Raw genomic sequence first — 21534 nt, 5'->3', positions numbered from 1 at the left:
GTTCATTCTCTGCCTTGGCATAACTACAGATTTGCTGCAATCTCTGTTGTTTTCCAGGAATGTAGGTTTTTCTCTGTGTTTTCCCCCCTATTTTGCTGCACCCTAAAATTTGACAATTCGTGTGACCAGTTCTTAGATACTAAGTTTCTCTCATTCTTAGTCCTGGTGTACTTTGTACTTTTGCATGGAGTTTCTTCATTGATTGGTAATTGACAAGTCCACTCCTGAAGCGGAGAATGAATCAATACATCAACCCATTCATGAATTACCAGAATGACAAACTGTATGTACCATATTGTTTTGAAGAAATATATTTTTCTAAGAGGAGGTGTTGAGTAAGGAACACAACTTTGACAATGGTCTCTGACCACCTTTTTGGCAGGCTAAAATCAGCTGTACACCAAATGCTAAAAAGTATCTTTCCCAAATAACCTTACAATCCTGGAGATGTGTCTTTAAAGGAAAATGCATGACCCTCTCATAGTTTCCTGAAATAAGTAGACATCATTGAAACAAGGCCTTACAGTATCTTAATCCACCATAAGGTGCCCTCTCTGCACGGGGTATTTTTTATTTCACATTTCACATTTATTTAACCACGGTAGGCCAGTTGAGAACAAGTTCTCATTTACAACTGTGACCTGGCCAAGATAAAGCAAAGCAGTGCGCCACATACAACAACACAGAGTTACACATGGAATAAACAAACATGCAGTCAATAATACAATAGGAAAAGTCTATATACAATGTGTGCAAATGTAGTAAGATTAGGGAGGTAGGCAATAAATAGGCCAATAGTGGTGAAATAATTACAATTTAGTAATTAAACACTGGAGTGATAGATGTGCAGAAGATTAATGTGCAAGTAGAGATACTGGGGTGCAAAAGATAAAAAAAATAAATAACAATATGGGGATGATGTAGTTGGGTGGGCTTTTTACAGATGGGCTGTGTTACGATGGTATTACGTCTGGGTCAAGATATATTTCTAGTGTAAAATGAGCTTGAATAGTGTTACTGTTGCCGCAAATGCAATTTATAAGGCGGATAGGTTGGATGGAGCACAGTTATTTTCACTTCCAAGCCAGAACCCTGGAGTTTTTAAATAGTTGCTTTTCAACTTTCTTTTTCCTTTCTGTTGTAGTCATGCAGGTCAACAAGAGCATAACACGTCAAAATATGCACTACCCTCCTATATGAAATCTACACAGTCCAACAAAACGGATGCTTCATTTTCTCGGAACATCCCCTTTAAACCTATCAACACGCACACCACCATATTAACACAGGAACTCCAGCATTTGTCAACTCAGTATTGTGGCTTTTCACTAAGTGTGTGTATGGCGTGCCTATCACCCATGCCTTGTCAGTGCATCAGCTATGTGGCTCACAATTGGTGGCACTGTGGTGAAAATCAGATTAGCCTTTAACTGAGTTGAGTTTGATCCCATTTGAGGAGTTGGCAAGACGTCGTATTTGTTTGTGTTTAAAGGCCAGATAAATCAGGCAAAGAAAGTGGCCCGAGACGTACGTAAAGGACAATATTTTTTGCGCTTCAAAACATCTGTAAGTGGCTTTGTTGAGCTTCACAATCAATGTTAGATTCTTGCATATGATTTGGACATGATACGCGAAAAATGCTAATATCGGTCCCATGACTTGAATGTGATTTGTGCCACAAATTCTAAAACGTTAGCATGTGGAAACGGTGCGAGGGAAACTAAACCCAAGCATTGATTGCTTGTCATACGTTTTCCATAGACTGCTTACAGGGTAATGAAACCAATATGTCATTTTGTAATTTAGGTGAACTATCCTGTTAAAGTAACTGCCCAGTGTTCCCAAATTTACATGAAATATGACCTGTAAATAATTACAATGTGAGTGAAGTAATTTTCCTTTCAGTTTGTTTATTTATTAAGTATGTTAAAAGCATATTTTCTGTGTTGGAATGGTGTGGGTGTATACGGTCATTAAAAATATTAATGTGAGTAGACCCCTGATTGGCCAACTCATTTTTTTTTCTCTCCAATATATGCTTTGGCCACAAATACAAGTATAGGATGATTCAACAACATCATTTTTTTTAGTCAGTTAAGAACAAATTCTTATTTACAATGACGGCCTAGGAACAGTGGGTTAACTGCCTTGTTCAGGGGGCAGAACGACAGATTTTTACCTTGTCAGCTCAAGGGTTCGATCTTGCAACCTTTCGGTCACTAGGCTACTAGACTACCCTGCCATTATGTGGGTATAAGTTAACAGAACATTGACTTTTAAAAGTAAGATTTTCACTAGACAGTTACTTTAAATTACAGTGCATTTGTGTATGTTTTTTGAGAATATAAGAACTGAGTTGAAAAATGTATAATTGCTGGAGTACTGTGGATACCAATATCCCTGTGAGCCTCCCAAGCCCATGATGCCCAGGGTTAAGAACATACATTGTAAATTAATAATATTACACTGTGTAGCATTGCTCCCTCTAAACATGTTCCTCTGATCCCTTGGCCAAAATGTGTTTAATCGGTTGTTCAACTACCACCAAGCTACTGCAAAATGCAGTTAAATCACTAGTTGAACTACATGCAGTTCACCACTCCCCAACACTGGAAGGAATATATGAATGGTACGTACATTAGGCTACATCAAATCGTTGTCTCTTACAATAGGTGTGTGTAGTTCATTAGGATCTCCAGCAGCTGTTCATGCATCAGCTACTCTTCCTGCAGTCCACATAAGGTTTCTTCAGAATGTACATACAGTGGGGGAAAAAAGTATTTAGTCAGCCACCAATTGTGCAAGTTCTCCCACTTAAAAAGATGAGAGAGGCCTGTAATTTTCATCATAGGTACACTTCAACTATGACAGACAAAATTTGAAAAAAAATCCAGAAAATCACATTGTAGGATTTTTAATGAATTTATTTGCAAATTATGGTGGAAAATAAGTATTTGGTCAATAACAAAAGTTTATCTCAATACTTTGTTATATACCCTTTGTTGGCAATGACAGAGGCCATGCGTTTTCTGTAAGTCTTCACAAGGTTTTCACACACTGTTGCTGGTATTTTGGCCCATTCCTCCATGCAGATCTCCTCTAGAGCAGTGATGTTTTGGGGCTGTTGCTGGGCAGCACGGACCCCTCCAGGACCTTGAAATGCTTCTTACGAAGCCACTCCTTCGTGGCCCGGGCAGTGTGTTTGGGATCATTGTCATGCTGAAAGACCCAGCCACGTTTCATCTTCAATGCCCTTGCTGATGGAAGGAGGTTTTCACTCAAAATATCACGATACATGGCCCCATTCATTCTTTCCTTTACACAGATCAGTCGTCCTGGTCCCTTTGCAGAAAAACAGCCCCAAAGCATGATGTTTCCACCCCCATGCTTCACAGTAGGTATGGTGTTCTTTGGATGCAACTCAGCATTCTATGTCCTCTAAACACGATGAGTTGAGTTTTTACCAAAAAGTTATATTTTGGTTTCATCTGACCATATGACATTCTCCCAATCTTCTGCTGGATCATCCAAATGCTCTGTAGTGCCGCGTAGTGCTGCATAGTGCCATATACAGTAGTATCATGCAGTGCCATATACAGTAGTATCATGTAGTGCCATATAGTGCAGTGTAGTGCCATGTAGTGTCGCATAGTGCCATATAGTGTCATATAGTGCCATGTATTGCCACATAGTGCCATATATTGCCGTGTAGTGCCATTTTTTATTTTACCTTTATTTAACTAGTCAAGTCAGTTAATAACAAATTCTTATTTTCAATGACGGCCTAGGAACAGTGGGTTAACTGCCGTGTAGTGCCATGTACAGTAGTGCCATATACAGTAGTGCCATGTAGTGCCATATAGTGCCATATAGTGCCGTGTAGTGCCATGTACAGTAGTGCCATACACAGTAATGCCATGTAGTGCAGTGTAGTGTCATATAGTGCCGTGTAGTGCCATATAGTGCTGTGTAGTGCCGTGTAGTACCATATAGTGCTGTGTAGTGCCGTGTAGTGCCATATACAGTAGTGCGATATAGTGCCGTATAGTGCCATATAGTGCAGTGTAGTGCCATGTAGTGCCACATATTGCCATATATTGTCATGTAGTGCCGCGTAGTGCTGCATAGTGCCATATACAGTAGTCAAATCAAATCAAATGTATTTATAAAGCCCTTCGTACATCAGCTGATATCTCAAAGTGCTGTACAGAAACCCAGCCTAAAACCCCAAACAGCAAGCAATGCAGGTGTAGAAGCATGATAGCTAGGAAAAACTCCCTAGAAAGGCCAGAACCTAGGAAGAAACCTAGAGAGGAACCAGGCTATGAGGGGTGGCCAGTCCTCTTCTGGCTGTGCCGGGTGGAGATTATATCAGAACATGGCCAAGATGTTCAAATGTTCATAGATGACCAGCAGGGTCAAATAATAATAATCACAGTGGTTGTTGAGGGTGCAACAGGTCAGCACCTCAGGAGTAAATGTCAGTTGGCTTTTCATAGCCGATCATTCACTCTACCGCTCCTGCTGTCTCGTAGTGCCATATAGTGCCATATACAGTAGTGCCGTGTAGTGCCATGTAGTGCTGTTTAGTGGCATATAGTGCCGTGTAGTGTCATATAGTGCCATATAGTGCCGTGTAGTGTCATATAGTGCAGTGTGGTGCCATATAGTGCCATATAGTGCAGTGTGGTGCCATATAGTGCCATATAGTGCAGTGTAGTGTCATATAGTGCCATATAGTGCCATATAGTGCAGTATGGTGCCATATAGTGGCATATAGTGCAGTGTGGTGCCATGTAGTGCCGTGTAGTGCCCGTAGTGCCTTGTAGTGCCATATACAGTTGTGCCATGTAGTGCCCTGTAGTGTCATATAGTGCATGTAGTGCCGCACAGTGCCGCATAGTGCCATATAGTGCAGTTTAGTGCCATATAGTGCAGTTTAGTGCCATATAGTGCAGTTTAGTGCCATATAGTGCAGTTTAGTGCCATATAGTGCAGTTTATTGCCATATACAGTTATTTATTTATTTTATATAACCAGGAAGGGCTCATTGAGAATTTAAATCTCTTTTTCAAGAGCATCCTGGCCAAGATAGGCAGCACCAAGTCAATACACAATTACAGACAGACAACATGAAAAACTACAAGTAATCTGGTAAAAACCATAGAATTCACAAGAGTATAACAAAATTATAAAACAGCAAATTAAAAACATTGACAGGTCAGGGAATTAGTTTCAAAGTCCTTCATCAGTGATTTAAAAACAACAATCGAGGCAAGTTCTTCCAGTTTAAAAGTATTTTGTAAGGCTTTCCAAGCCGATGGTGCAGAGTACATAAAAGCCCTTTTACCAAATTCAGTTCGGACATTTGGAACAGTTAGCAGGATAAAGTCCAGCGAACGAAGAGAGTAACCACCACATTTCTGAACAGTATAAATGCCCAAATAAAATGGTAGTAAACACAAAATGGCTTTGTAAATAGACAGTAGTGCCATATACACTAGTGCCATATAGTGCAGTGTAGTGCCATAAAGTCCAGTGTAGTGCCATGTAGTGTCGTGTAGTGTAGTGCCGTGTAGTGTAGTGCCGTGTAATGCCTTGTAGTGTAGTGCTGTGTAGTGTAGAGTCGTGTAGTGCCTTGTAGTGCAGTGTAGTGGCGTATAGTGTAGTGCCGTGTAGTGTAGTGCCGTGTAGTGCCGTGTAGTGCAGTGTAGTGCTGTGTAGTGTAGAGTCGTGTAGTGCCTTGTAGTGCAGTGTAATGGTGTGTAGTGCAGTGCCGTGTAATGTAGTGCAGTGTAGTGCCATGTAGTGCTGTGTAGTGTAGTGCAGTGTAGTGTCGTGTAGTGTAGTGCCGTGTAGTGCCTTGTAGTGCAGTGTAATGGTGTGTAGTGCAGTGCCGTGTAATGTAGTGCAGTGTAGTGCCATGTAGTGCTGTGTAGTGTAGTGCAGTGTAGTGTCGTGTAGTGTAGTGCCGTGTAGTGCCTTGTAGTGCAGTGTAGTGCCGTGTAATGCCGTGTAGTGCAGTGCCGTGTAATGTAGTGTAGTGCAGTGCTGTGTAATGTAGTGCAGTGTAGTGCCATGTAGTGTAGTGCGGTGTAGTGCAGTGTAGTGTAGTGCCGTGTAGTGATGTGTAGTGTAGTGTAGTGCTGTGTAGTGCCGTGTAGTGTAGTGCCATGTAGTGTAGTGCTGTGTGGTGCCGTGTAGTGTAGTGTAGTGTAGTGTAGTGCTGTGTGGTGTAGTGTAGTGTCGTGTAGTGTAGTGCCGTGTAGTGTAGTGCCGTGTAATGCCTTGTAGTGTAGTGCAGTGTAGTGCTGTGTAGTGTAGAGTCGTGTAGTGCCTTGTAGTGCAGTGTAGTGGTGTATAGTGTAGTGCCGTGTAGTGTAGTGCCGTGTAGTGCCTTGTAATGCCGTGTAGTGCAGTGCCCTGTAATGTAGTGCAGTGTAGTGCCATGTAGTGTAGTGCCGTGTAGTGCAGTGTAGTGTAGTGCCGTGTAGTGATGTGTAGTGCCGTGTAGTGCCGTGTAGTGTAGTGCCGTGTAGTGTAGTGCTGTGTGGTGCCGTGTAGTGTAGTGTAGTGTAGTGCCGTGTAGTGTAGTGTAGTGATGTGTAGTGCCGTGTAGTGTAGTGCTGTGTGGTGTAGTGTAGTGTAGTGTAGTGCTTTGTAGTGTAGTGTAGTGCCGTGTAGTGTAGTGCTGTGTAGTGTAGTGTAGTGTAGTGCATTGTAGTGTAGTGTAGTGCTGTGTAGTGTAGTGCCTTGTAGTTTAGTGTAGTGCTGTGTAGTGCCGTGTAGTGTAGTGTAGTGCTGTGTAGTGCTGTGTAGTGCTGTGTAGTGCCGTGTAGTATAGTGCTATGTAGAGTCATGTAGTGCCATATAGTGGCATTTAGTGCCGTGTGTATAGGAGAAGACCAGGTGGAGAAGCACATATTGAGTATTTCCCCAGGTAGAGGAGCCTGTCAATTCAACACAGTACTTCTCATAACTGAGCCAGTGGATTGGCGAGAAAGATCGCCAAGGTTCAGTCCTCCACAGCACTTTCCATAGCCGAGCCAGTGGGTCGACGCGACAGATTGCCAGGGCTCAGTCCTCCACAGTACTTCTCATAGCCGAGCCAGTGGGTCGACGCGACAGATCGCCAGGGCTCAGTCCTCCACAATACTTCTCATAGCCGAGCCAGTGGGTCGAGCCAGATCACCAGATCGCCAGTCCTCCACACTACAAGTAAAATGACTAATGTGAGGGCCCTCTGAAACACGCACACACTGGCACATGCGCACGCGTGCATGCTCAAATCCGCAATCACATGCACACACAGGTCTGTGCACAGTCACACACATTCAGAGACAAATATACACACACACACATTTGCATGCAAACAGACAATCTGACTACCAGACAGTCAGATTTGCAAGCGAGTCTTTTGTGAGCTGTGTCTGAGATTAAATGAATCATCTTTTTACTCACAGAAAATAACATTAGCAAAAATGTATTGCTGATTAACATGCAAATACAACCTGACAGACAGACAAGCATACAGAGACACTGTCTAGATTCAACAACCCTCAACAATTTGCGTCTCGGAAAAAACTAAAGCAATTGATCTTTGTCTCGCACAAACACTAATATTTATTTACTTGACTGTTTTGTTTCATTCCAACTAGGGTTGAATATTTTCCTGATATTTTACAAATGTTCCATCCCAAGAATAAATCACTTTTCTCCCGGGTAACCTGGTAACCCGGGCGGCCTAGTGGTTAGAGCGTTGGACTAGTAACCGGAAGGTTGCAAGTTCAAATCCCCAAGCTGACAACTGCCCCTGAACAGGCAGTTAACCCGCCGTTCCTAGTTAAATAAAAGTAAATAAAATGTATTTCCCGCCAAAACCAGAAGTGTCATTCATAAGCTCCCGAGTGGGTCAGTGGTCTAAGACACTGCATCTCAGTGCTAGAGGCGTCACTACAGTCCCTGGTTTGATTCCAGGCTGTATCACAATTGGTCCAGCATTGTCTGGGTTTGGCCGGGGTAAGCCATCATTGTAAATAATAATTTGTTCTTAAAACTGACTTGCCTAGTTAAATGAAGTTTACATTTAAAATATATATGTATATATATATTTTTTAAAGCATATAAATAGGCTTATGTTTGGATTTGATTAGAGCTTTAATCAAACATTAAAGCCTGATCCTACCTGACCCTGATGAGCCATTCATTAAATACATTTTATGAGCCTTACATTAAAGACATTTAATGAGCCCAAGACCAAAGAAGCCTAAATTATTGTACCGTTATCCAGTACATACTGTACAGTATATAATATAGGATGCACATTACACACGACAGAAAAACATAAAAGCCCATAAGTATAGCTAGCTATATGCTCTCTTGGGTAAATAAATTAAACTAGCTCCAGTAGGCTAATATTTTTTGAGTGTGAACTGTATTATTGTACTGTACTGTATTATACTGTATTATATGGACTGGAACTACCACGATAAAGCAGTACATGTGGACAACAACATTTTGAAATAGAATAGGGCCTATTTATATAAATAGTAGGCTGACACATACAGTTAATTCGGTAAGTATTCAGACCCCTTGACTTTTCCACATTTTGTTACTTTACACCCTTATTCTAAAATGTATTAAATAAATAAAACATCCTCATCAATCTACACACAATACCCCATAATGTCAAAGTAAAAACAGGTTTGGAATTTTTTTTGCAAATGTATTACAATTAAAACACAGAAATACCTTATTTACACAAGTATTCAGACCCTTTGCTATGAGACTTGAAATTGAGCTCAGGTGCATCCTGTTTCCATTGATCATCCTTGAGGTTTTCACAACTTGATTGGAGTCCACCTGTGTTAAATTAAATTGATTGGACATGATTTGGAAAGGCACACACCTGTCTATATAAGGTCCCATAGTAGACCGTGCATGTCAGAGCAAAAACCAAGGCATGAGGTCCAGGGAATTGTCCGTAGAGCTCAGAAACAGGACTGTGTCAAGGCACAAATCTGGGAAAGGGTACAAAAACATTTCTGTAGCATTGAAGGTCCCCAAGATCACAGTGGCCTCCATCATTCTTAAATGGAAGAAGTTTGGAACCACTAAGACTCTTCCTAGAGCTGGCCGCCCAGGAAAACTGAGCAATTGGGGGAGAAGGCTCTTGGTCAGGGAGGTGACCAAGAACCCAATGGTCAGGCTGACAGTGCTCCAGAGAACCTCTGTGGAGAACCTCTGTACAACCATCTCTGGAGCACTCCACTAATAAGGCCATTATGGTAGAGTGGCCAGACAGAAGCCACTCCTCAGTAAAAGGCACATGACAGCCCGCTTGGAGTTTGCCAAAAATCAAATCAAATCAAATCAAAATGTGTTTGCCTAAAGGCACCTAAAGGACTCAGACCATGAGAAACAAGATTCCCTGGTCTAATGAAACCAAGATGGATCTCTTTGGCCTGAATGCCAAGCGTCACGTCTGCAGGGAAACCTGTTACCATCCCTACGTTGAAGCACAGTGGTGGCATCATCGTGCTGTGGGGATATTTTTCAGCGGCAGGGACTGGGTTGCTACACGGTCGCCAGGTGTACAGTGTTTCCTCCGACACATTGGTGCGGCTGGCTTCCGAGTTAAGTGGGCATTGTGTCAAGAAGTGGTGTGGTCATGTTTTGGAGGATGTATGGCTCTTGACCTTCACCTCTCCTGAGTCTGTACAGGACTTGCAGAGATGGGACAAGACTGTAACAATTGGATTCCATGATTTTGGGGAGAAAAAAGGAGTAAAAAAAATATAAAAACCAAGCAAATATACCAAACAAATGGGCAGTAGCTGGCCATTTGGTCAAAAATGAGTTAATGTCATTTTTGCTACAATAAATATATGCTTAATCATGTAGACAAGTATCCTACCTCTATTGTATTGTGTTTTGGAGAAAATGCATAGAGTTACTGTTAAACCAAGCTAAATAAAAGGCATTTTTTTCCTCAGTTCCACACTATGAGCAGTTACTGCCTTTTTACTTGTCAGGACAGTATACTAGTCTAGCTTTTCCTGCATGGGACTCCAAGAGCTAAGGAGCGTTTTTAAAGGAGAGAGGCCAGCTGAGCACAGGTGTGTGCGTTTTGCACAAGAGACAGATACTGTAAATTAGAAGCTTATTATGCATAAGCCATCATTACTTAACTAAATATAAAGCTAATACTGCAAGGTATCACTTGAGAGGTAGGCTAGAACATCTATATATAGGACTATATATCAATCTAGAACACGATTATCTATTTTGGATGCAATTTGAATATGTTGATGTAGAGAGAGAAAGACTGCGAGAGAGAGAGTCGTCACGCTTTCACTTAAAGCATCAATATTCGAGCGATAGGTTTTTTTTTTTTTAGCTGGAATAAAAACAAATAATAATCATTACAATAAAAAAATAAGGCCACCCCGAAAGCCAGATGGAGATGGGTAAATTAGATGCACATTCAGGCTTTATATTGCTGTAGCTAGGCTATGCTGACAGGCATACCTGTCAGAAGAAAAAAAGTTCCCATTATGAGATGATAGGTCTACATGCATTGTGAACTGCGCTCCATACTGAGATGGCCTGTCCCCACCCTGAGCGTTGATGATTCATCATGCAGAGGCCATAGAGAAGATATATTTAGACATCACATATACAGTAATGTAACAGTTCCATTTCATGCCATGCTGTTCATATTTATGATAATTTACCGCTTTCTCGGCTGTTACTTATCCCGGGAAAATTGAGTGGTTTTGTGCCGTAAACCCTGGTAAATCTCAGTAACCGGGGTTCCCGCCATTTAATCCTAATTCTAACCTCCCCCTAATGAACCTCCTTTGTGGCGATTTAAAGATTCATTTATCTTACCTTGATTAATGTTACCCTTTTGAAGTTTTGGGAAAGCAGACACCCTCTCCGGACCTTAACCCTGGTTGGCCCAGGAGAAGATGGCCTAGTAAATCTACCTTTCTTTCTTTCCAAGGCTGTCTGAGATTTAAGGGGTCAGACAGGGGACTGTTAGATAGAAATCTAATTAGGTGATTGTGCTTGAGGGAGCTTCTCGCTCTGCTCAATAAACTCCCACACACTCTCGCTCTCTTCTCTCTCTTTTTCTGCCTCCCCCTCTCTCTCGCTCTCTCTCTCGCCTCAGAGAGTTCCCTACTGTGGGAGCATTGTCATGGAATCCACATTCTGGTGATTGTTTTTTGCCCTTGATGCCCGTTATTATGACTAGCAATGCTAAGGCAGTCCTCTTTCATCCAACTAGAGGCTCTTGTTTACACTTTGTCATTTAATTCCTTTATGACAGATTAAACAAAAGCGGGCCGAAGTCAAAGAGTCAAGCCGAGAAACAATTTGGCCTCCGTTGCTTTTCGTAAAGTTGATGATTATTTTTTCTAAATCTATCGTTTGAACAAAATTGGGTTGGTATTTATATGGAGTGTTGTGCAGAGATAGAGTTGGTATTTATATGGAGTGTTGTGCAGAGATAGGGTTGGTATTTATATGAAGTGTTGTGCAGAGATAGGGTTGGTATTTATATGGAGTGTTGTGCAGAGATAGAGTTGGTATTTATATGGAGTGTTGTGCAGAGATAGGGTTGGTATTTATATGAAGTGTTGTGCAGAGATAGGGTTGGTATTTATATGAAGTGTTGTGCAGAGATAGGGTTGGTATTTATATGGAGTGTTGTGCAGAGATAGGGTTGGTATTTATATGGAGTGTAGTGCAGGGATAGGGTTGGTATTTATATGGAGTGTTGTGCAGAGATAGGGTTGGTATTTATATGGAGTGTTGTGCAGAGATAGGGTTGGTATTTATATGGAGTGTTGTGCAGAGATAGGGTTGTTATTTATATGAAGTGTTGTGCAGAGATAGGGTTGGTATTTATATGAAGTGTTGTGCAGAGATAGGGTTGGTATTTATATGAAGTGTTGTGCAGAGATAGGGTTGGTATTTATATGAAGTGTTGTGCAGAGATAGGGTTGGTATTTATATGAAGTGTTGTGCAGAGATAGGGTTGGTATTTATATGAAGTGTTGTGCAGAGATAGGGTTGGTATTTATATGAAGTGTTGTGCAGAGATAGGGTTGGTATTTATATGGAGTGTTGTGCAGAGATAGGGTTGGTATTTATATGAAGTGTTGTGCAGAGATAGGGTTGGTATTTATATGAAGTGGTGTGCAGAGATAGGGTTGGTATTTATATGAAGTGTAGTGCAGAGCTAGGGTTGGTATTTGCGCTGTAGGTGGTAAGCTTCAGTGTGCTTTCTGGCTTGTTGTTTATGTGAGTGGAGAAGACATGATGGAAAACGTCTGCATCTTAAACAGAACTTAACATATTTGTCTCCTTTGAAGGAAAGATGACAGTGAGAGTTTGTCTACAGTCCCTACACAATTTTCCACAGCTCCAAACAAATTCAAAGTTTTACAAAAAAAATCTGTATTCATACTGTATTGGGTAAAAACAATATATATATATAATATCAAAGTTGCTATATACCTTTGCATAACAACTTCCCAAATGAAAACCTGCCGGTTGAGGAGTTATTGTGGATGTTCTGAACAATGCTTGTCCATAAATACTCTATAGACCTACTCACTAGTGTAACACGTTCCCTTCTACCCACAAAACTCAAAACTCTCTCCCTCTCTCTCTCTCTCTCTCTCTCTCTTTCGCTCTCTCTCTCTCTCTGTGACGGGATGCACCTGCTCTTTCTCTGTCTCTCTGTCTCTGTCTCTGTCTCTCTCTCTCTCTCTCTCTCTGTGACTGGATGCCCCTGCTCTCTCTCTCTCTCTCTCTCTCTCTCTCTGTCTCTCTCTCTCTCTCTCTCTCTGTGACTGGATGCCCCTGCTCTCTCTCTCTCTCTCTCTCTCTCTCTCTCTCTCTCTCTCTCTCTCTCTCTCTCTCTGTGACGGGATGCCCCTGCTCTCTCTCCCTCTCTCTCTCTCTCTCTCCCTCTCTCTCTGGCTCTCTCTCTCTGTCTCTCTCTCTCTCTCTCTCTCTCTCTCTCTGTGTGGATGGCCCTGCTCTCTCTCCCTCTCTCTCTCTCTCTCTCTCTCTCTCTCTCTCTCTCTGTGACGGGATGCCCCTGCTCTCTCTCCCTCTCTCTCTCTCTCTCTCTCCCTCTCTCTCTGGCTCTCTCTCTGGCTCCCTCTCTCTCTCTCTCTCTCTCTGTGTGGATGGCCCTGCTCTCTCTTTTTTTTATTATTTGTTTTATTATTTATTACAAGAAACACAAGGAAGGGGTAACATTAAAATATTAGAACATGAAGGACTTTCCGCAACAGAGCCATCCTTATGTGTGAGGGTGCGTGTGCATGATAGTGATATAAAATATATGTCATAGTTTCCTTTTTCATGATCACAATCTTGTGAAGCCTGAACCCTCCAAGATCCCCTAGCTGTCCCTCAACCATTCATTCAGTTTATTTGAATGAGAGTGTGTCTGTATGCATGTGTCCAAACACCTGCAAGGCATCAGCCTCAGGCAAACCGACATTAGTTGTAAAAACACTGCCACTTAGTGTCATTCAAATGTACTTTTATTATGTTTTATTTTGACTTTTTATTCTCCTTTATCTTTTGACCATCATTCTCTCTCTCACACAGCAACTCCACATACCAACCCTTAGCTTCCCTCAGCCCATCCCATCTATCCCTGCTGGCTACCCACTTCGTGTTTCTACGCAACACATATCTTTCGACTATGCTATGATGTTTAACGTACAATTTCAATCTATCTAATCGAATAGAGTCTACAGCTTGCGTGTTGAAGATAAATACTTTTACTAAGAGTATTAGTATATTAGTAATTGACTGACCTAGTCTCTCCAGATCTCCTAAAAGTACTATTTCTAGCCTCAATATTAGATCAATGCTATTTTCAGCCATTACTGAACCTGAGACCAGAAACAGGCTACCTGAGGGCAATACCAAAATAAATGGTCTATTGATTTTGTATCCTCACAATAAAATCTGCAGAGCTTCGATGATTTTATGCCCCAAATATTCAACATTTTATTGGTGGCAAGAATTCTATATAATCATTTTAGCTGAAAAGCAAAAAGTCTTGAATCTTGCGTTGTTTTATATATCAACTCATACACCCTGTACCCTGGAATCGGTACATCAAAAATCTCTTCCCAACTATTTTGCAATCTGTATGGCACAGTTGTCAACATCCTGGTCCTCAAATGAAACTGGTACACTTTCCTGTTTATGCTATTTTTATTCCTCCGCCAGTTTTGATCCTTTATATTGGGCAGACAGACCAGTTCCCTACCTCCTCCCGCTGCCACCCACCTCCTCCATTTTTGGGGCAATGCTGTAATCAATTGGTTGTACTCTTGGATTGAGCAAACCTTCCCGTACAATTCTGATAACTCCATGAAGGTAATAACTCTACCATTACAATTTACGATATCATTTAAGAACAAAATACTCTTTTCAAACATCTTTCCCATAAATACAGGTATTTTATCAACCAGCACATTTGAGTAATATTTGTTGTAATTTTATGTTCTATCTTTTCAGGGGGGTGAAACTGAAATTGTAGCCAGTTCTGCAATGCTTGTTTGAAAAAGACAGATACTTAATTAATCGAAAATGAGACATGGCAATCTGCACAAAGACAAAAAGGACATTTTTAAACAATGGATGAACTTTTCTTATTAATCTACTTGAGAACCATTTAGGGTTCAAATAAAACTTTTGAATGAGTGAAGCTTTTAGAAAGAGGTTTAGTGCTTTTTATTTTTAATAATCTCAACCCACCCAATTCTATAGACAGGCTCGTTTTATTTTGTCTGGTTTAGCGTTACAGATAAAGCAAAATATTTTTTGCTCATATGATTTGAAAAACGAATCATCAGGAGTAGGCAGTGCCATAAGTAAGTGAGTAAACTGAGATATGACTAAAGAGTTAATCAGGGCACTTTTTCCATAACTAGACAGGTATTTACCTCTCCATGGTTGCAGGATCTTGTCTATTTGTTTTCTATTGAAATTCATTGTGGAGAGCTTATTTATATATTTTTTGATATGAATACTGAGTACGTCTACTTCACCATCAGCCCATTTTATAGGTAAGCTGAAGAGTCATGTAAAAGTTGTATTTTTTTACGGATACTAGACGTAATATTGTACACTTATCATAATTAGGTTTTAGTCCATAGAGTACAGAAATGTTATCTAGATCTTTAATGAGACATTGCAGGGATCTAGCTTGTGGACTTAACATAAAACTTGAGTCATCGGACATACATGGACACCCTTGTTTTTAAGCCTTGGATTTCTAATCCTCTAATGATGTTATTAGATCTGATTTTAATAGCTAGCATTTCGATGGACATAACGAATAGATGTGGTGACAGCGCACACCCTTATTTACCTCCTCTTGACAATTCAAAACTCTCTGAGAAGTAGCCGTTATTTACTATTTTACACCTGGGGTTGCTATTGTCGTGTCTTTGGCTATGCCGGATTAAGTGGTAGGACATGCTATTCTATAAAATAATTTCTTCGTAATTAATATTACCTGATTGAGCTAATCATGTAAATGTACTAGAGATGTATGTATGTAACTAGAGAGTCGGGCACCACAAAATAATATTTATAGAGCTGTTTATCTTCCGAATAAACTATTAAAGACCTAGTAATATTTTACATCAATAGCAGTCAATATTAATCGTCATCTTAATTCAGTCTCACGGGCCGTGACAGAAGATCCCACCACAACTGGACCAATCAGCGTGCTCGGGAGGAGATGGCATCGTGGTATTTGGAGGAGGTCGAGGAGAGGATATCCTGGACTTGGGAGGAAGTCTTGGTAAGATACGAAAGCCTGCCGTGGAAACACCACACCGGGGTTTGCAGCCACGACGGCAGCCTCAAAATAACATTTTGGGGGGGCATACGGGTTGGTTGGCGGAGCCAAGGTGGGAACCAGAACCAACTCCCTGTACCCACTGTGTGGAGTTGGTCACCGTTTAGGTGCCATGTTTTCCGGTTCTACACATCGTGTCTCCAGTGCGCCACCACAGCCCGGTGCGTTCTGTGCCAGCTCCCTGAACTTGTCGTGCTAAAGTGGGTATCTGTCCAGGACAGGTTGTGCCGGCTCAGTGCTCCTGGTCTCCAGTACGCCTCCAGGGTCCAGTAATCCTATGCTTGCTCTATGCACTGTGTCCCCAGTGCGCCTTCACAGCCCAGTGCTTCCTGTGCCAGCCCTCCGCACTTGCCGTGCGAAGGTGGTCATTTGTGCCAGCTTTACGCTCCAGACCTCCAGTGCGCCTCCATGGCCCAGTACATCCTGTGCCACCTCCACGCACCAGGCCTCCAGCGACGGTTCCCAGTCCAGAGCCTCCAACGACGGTGTGCAGCCCGGAACCTCCAGCGATGGTTCACAGTCCGAAGCCTCCAGTGATGATCCATGGCCCCAAGCCTCCAGTGATGATCCATGGCCCGAAGCCTCCAGTGATGATCCATGGCCCGGAGCCTCCAGTGATGATCCATGGTCCGGAGCCTCCAGTGATGATCCATGGCCCGTAGCCTCCAGTGATGATCCATGGGCCGGAGCCTCCAGAGACGATCCAAGGTCCGAAGCCTCCAGCGCCGGTTCCCAGTCCGGAGTCTCCAGCGCCAGTTCCCAGTCCAGAGCCTCCAGTGAGGGTTCCTAGTCCAGAGCCTCCAGTGAGGGTTCCTAGTCCAGAGCCTCCTGCAATGGTTCCCAGTCCAGAGCCATCAGCGAGGGTTCCCAATCCAGAGTCCCAGGCGACGATCCACTGTCCAGTTCCTCCGTTGACGATCCATGGTCCGGAGCCTCCGGCGACGATCCACTGTCCGGTTCCTCCGGAGACGATCCACGGTCCGGAGTCCCTGGCGACGATCCACGGTCCGGTTCCTCCGGAGACGATCCACAGTCCGTAGCTTCCGGCGACGATCCTTGGTCCGGTTCCTCCAGCGACAATCCACGGGGCAGTGCCTCTGGCGATGATCCACGGTCCGGTTCTACATATTTAGGCAGCCTTTTTTCCACCTGTTGTTTGTGGGATCTTGTTTTTGTGTAGCTGCCTCTGAGCAGCCCAGAACGTCACTTTCGTTTTCTTCTGTATTATTTTTGGTGAGTTGCATATTTATTAAACATGTGGAACTCTAAGTACGCTGCGCCTTGGTCCATTCATTCAGACGAGCGTGACAGTTATAGTCTCCTACCATTAGATTATTTGATGCCTGTAAGTTCAATAAATTGGTATAAATGTTTTCGAAGAGGTATGGATCATCCTGATTTGGACCATATAGATTAATGAGCCAAGTCTCTTTTTTGTCCACTTTCATATCCAAAAGGATCCACCTTCCTTGCGAGTCATTCCTGATTATTTGCACAGTCAGATCGAAACTTTTGTTAATTAATATCATCACACCCTTTTAGTTCCTTTGTCCATGACAGAAAATTATTTCACCACCCCTTTCCTTTTTCCACGCAACTTCATCTAAGGATATAGAGTGAGTTTCCTGTAAACAGTATATGTTATATTCCTTTTCTTTTAGCTACATAAAGACTGATCATCTTTTTTTATAATCTGCCAAACCATTACAATTATAACTGGCTACACTTATTTCACCCCTTACCATAACTAGATACTATTCTCAGGCTAAATTGACCAAAATTAGTACTTATAAAGTTACTGCCATCAGAGGTATTATGAAGGTCAAAACTAGAGCTTTCGAATGCCTGATATTTAGAATTCAAGAAATAGGTTCTAGCAATATTTGTTTTATTCCCTTGCCTGTTCGACTAGGTTGATGTGTATGATATTGGATATGATATAATGAGAGTGTGATGTCTGTATAAGAGTACGACTATAATGTGTGATGTCCAAATAAATAATAACTCTGCCAATTTGCATGTTTGAGTGTCTATGTGTGTAACATGTAGTGCGTATAGCCTTAATATTCCTAATTGTAATCCATATCGTATCACCATCATAGTTGCATCATAATTACCGTTAACATAATTGAAAAACACATCTCAGCACATCCCAACTTGTAGACAAATACATAAAAAAGATAGACAAACAATAAACACATTAAATTATAAAACAGTCCTCTACAACAGAGCGAGAGGGAGAGAAGAGAGAAAGAGAGAGCGAGATCAGGCGTGTGAGTGTATGTATAAGTCCGTAAGTCCCTGCTCTCTCTCTCTCTCTCTCTCTTTCGCTCTCTGTGTCGATGCCCCTGCTCTCTCTCTCTCTCTCTCTCTCTCTCTCTCTGTGTTGATGCCCCTGCTCTCTATCTCTCTCTGTGTGACTGGATGTCCCTGCTCTCTCAATTTCAATTCAATTCAAGGGGCTTTATTGGCATGGGAAAAATGTGTTAACGTTGCCAAAGCAAGTGAGGTAGATAATATACAAAAGTGAAATAAACAATACAAATTAACAGTAAACATTACACATACAGAAGTTTCAAAACAATAAAGACATTACACATGTCATATTACCTATATATACAGTGTTGTAACAATGTACAAATGATTAAGACTACACAAGGGAAAATAAATAAGCATAAATATGGGTTGTATTTACAATGGTGTTTGTTCTTCACTGGTTGCCCTTTTCTTGTGGCAACAGGTCACAAATCTTGCTGCTGTGATGGCACACTGTGGTATTTCACCCAATAGATATGGGAGTTGATCAAAATTGGATTTGTTTTCGAATTCTTTGTGGATCTGTGTAATCTGAGGGAAATATATGTCTCAAATATGGTCATACATTGGACAGGAGGTTAGGAAGTGCAGCTCAGTTTCCACCTCATTTTGTGGGCAGTGTGCACATAGCCTGTCTTCTCTTGAGAGCCATGTCTGCCTACGGCGGCCTTTCTCAATAGCAAGGCTATGCTCAATGACTCTGTACATAGTCAAAGCTGTCCTTAAGTTTGGGTCAGTCACAGTGGTCAGGTATTCTGCCACTGTGTACTCTCTGTTTAGGGCCAAATAGCATTCTAGTTTGCTTTTTTGTTAATTCTCTACAATGTGTCAGTAATTATCTTTTTGTTTTCTCATGATTTGATTGGGCCTAATTGTGCTGCTGCCCTGGGGCTCTGTGGGGTGTGTTTGTGTTTGTGAACAGAGCCCCAGGACCAGCTTGCTTAGGGGACTCTTCTCCAGGTTCATCTCTCTGTAGGTGATGGCTTTGTTATGGAAGGTTTGGGAATCACTTCCTTTTAGGTGGTTGTAGAATTTAATGGCTATTTTCTGGATTTTGATAATTAGTAGGTATCGGCCTAAATCTGCTCTGCATGCATTATTTGGTGTTCTACGTTGTACATGGGGGATATTTTTGCAGAATTCTGCATGCAGAGTCAAAATTTGATGTTTGTCCCATTTTGTGAAATCTTGGTTGGTTAGCGGACCCCAGACTTCACAACCATTAAGGACAATGGGCTCTATGACTGATTCAAGTATTTTTAGCCAGATCCTAATTGGTATGTTGAATTTTATGTTCCTTTTGATGGCATAGAATGCCCTTCTTGCCTTGTTTCTCAGATAGTTCACAGCTTTGTGGAAATTACCTGGGGCGCTGATGTTTAGGCCAAGGTATGTATCGTTTTTTGTGTGCTCTAGGGCAATGGTGTCTAGATGGAATTTGTATTTGTGGTCCTGGCGACTGGACCTTTTTTGGAACACCATTATTTTGGTCTTACTGAGATTTACTGTCAGGGCCCAGGTCTGGCAGAATATGTGCAGAAGATCTAGGTGCTGCTGTAAGCTCTCCTTAGTTGGTGACAGAAGCACCAGATCATCAGCAAACAGTAGACATTTGACTTCAGATTCTAGTAGGGTGAGGCCGGGTGCTGCAGACATTTCTATCTCTCTCTCTGTGTGACTGGATGCCCCTGCCCTCTCTCTCTCTCTCTCTCTGTGTGACTGGATGCCCCTGCCCTATCTCTCTCTCTCTCTCTCTCTCTCTCTGTCTCTCTCTCTGTGTATTGATGCCCCTGCACTCTCTCTCTCTCTCTCTCTGTCTCTCTCTCTCTCTCTCTATTCAAGGGCTTTATTGGCATGGGAAACATGTGTTAACATTGCCAAAGCAAGTGAGGTAGATAATATATAAAGTGAATATATAAAGTGAAATAAACAAAAAAAAATTACAGTAAACATTACACATACAGAAGATTCAAAACAATAAAGACATTACAAATGTCATATTATATATATACAGTGTTTTAACAATGTACAAATGGTTAAAGGACACAAGATAAAATAAATAAGCATAAATATGGGTTGTATTTACAATGGTGTTTGTTCTTCACTGGTTGCCCTTTTCTCGTGGCAATAGGTCACAAATCTTGCTGCTGTGATGGCACACTGTGGAATTTCACCCAGTAGATATGGGAGTTTATCAAAATTGGATTTGTTTTCGAATTCTTTGTGGATCTGTGTAATCTGAGGGAAATATGTCTCTCTAATATGGTCATACATTGGGCAGGAGGTTAGGAAGTGCAGCTCAGTTTCCACCTCATTTTGTGGGCAGTGAGCACATAGCCTGTCTTCTCTTGAGAGCCAGGTCTGCCTACCTACCTGCCTACCTTTCTCAATAGCAAGGCTATGCTCACTGAGTCTGTACATAGTCAAAGCTTTCATTCATTTTGGGTGAGTCACAGTGGTCAGGTATTCTGCCGCTGTGTACTCTCTGTGTAGGGCCAAATAGCATTCTAGTTTGCGCTGTTTTTTTGTTAATTCTTTCCAATGTGTCAAGTAATTATCTTTTTGTTTTCTCATGATTTGGTTGGGTCTAATTGTGCTGCTGTTCTGGGGCTCTGTAGGGTGTGTTTGTGTTTGTGAACAGAGCCCCAGGACCAGCTTGCTTAGGGGACTCTTCTCCAGGTTCATCTCTCTGTAGGTGATGGCTTTGTTATGGAAGGTATGGAAATCGCTTCCTTTTAGGTGGTTGTAGAATTTCACGGCTCTTTCTCTTTTCTTGGTGTTCTACCTTGAACACGGAGGATATTTTTGCAGAATTCTGCGTGCAGAGTCTCAATTTGGTGTTTCTCTCTCTCTCTCTCTCTCTCTCTCTCTCTCTGTCTCTCTCTCTCTCTGTCTTTCTCTCACTCTCTCTGTGTATGGATGTCCCTGTCCTCTCTCTCTCTCTCTCCGTCTCTGTGTGACTGGATGACCCTGCCCTCTCTCTCTCTCTGTGTGTGTGTCTCTCTCTGTGTCTCTCTCTCTCTCTCTCTGTATGGATGCCCCTGCCCTCTCTCTCTCTCTCTCTCTCTCTCTCTCTCTCTGTGTCTCTCTCTCTCACTGTGTATGGATGCCCCTGCCCTCTCTCTCTCTCTGTGTCTCTCTCTTTCTGTGTATGGATGCCCCTGCTCTCTCTCTCTCTCTCTCTCTCTGTGTATGGATGCCCCTGCTCTCTCTCTCTCTCTCTCTCTCTCTCTCGCTCGCTCTCTCTGTGTCTCTCTCTCTCTGTGTGACTGGATGCCCCTGCCCTCTGTCTCTCTCTCTGTCTC

The 21534-nt window shown here is 42.1% G+C and overlaps 1 protein-coding gene across 5 annotated transcripts in view; it reads left to right on the top strand.

Annotated features, from left to right (window-relative positions):
- The window catches only part of LOC110528552 (cadherin-22), a 269991-nt gene that overhangs the window by 202555 nt on the left and 45902 nt on the right, over positions 1-21534 (top strand). The gene's annotated exons all lie outside the window — the stretch shown is intronic.

This window comes from Oncorhynchus mykiss, chromosome 7 (genome assembly GCF_013265735.2).
Source record: "Oncorhynchus mykiss isolate Arlee chromosome 7, USDA_OmykA_1.1, whole genome shotgun sequence".
NCBI lineage: Eukaryota > Metazoa > Chordata > Actinopteri > Salmoniformes > Salmonidae > Oncorhynchus > Oncorhynchus mykiss.
The sequence above is the reverse complement of the archived record's forward strand: the minus strand, read 5'-3'. Positions and strand labels throughout refer to the sequence as shown.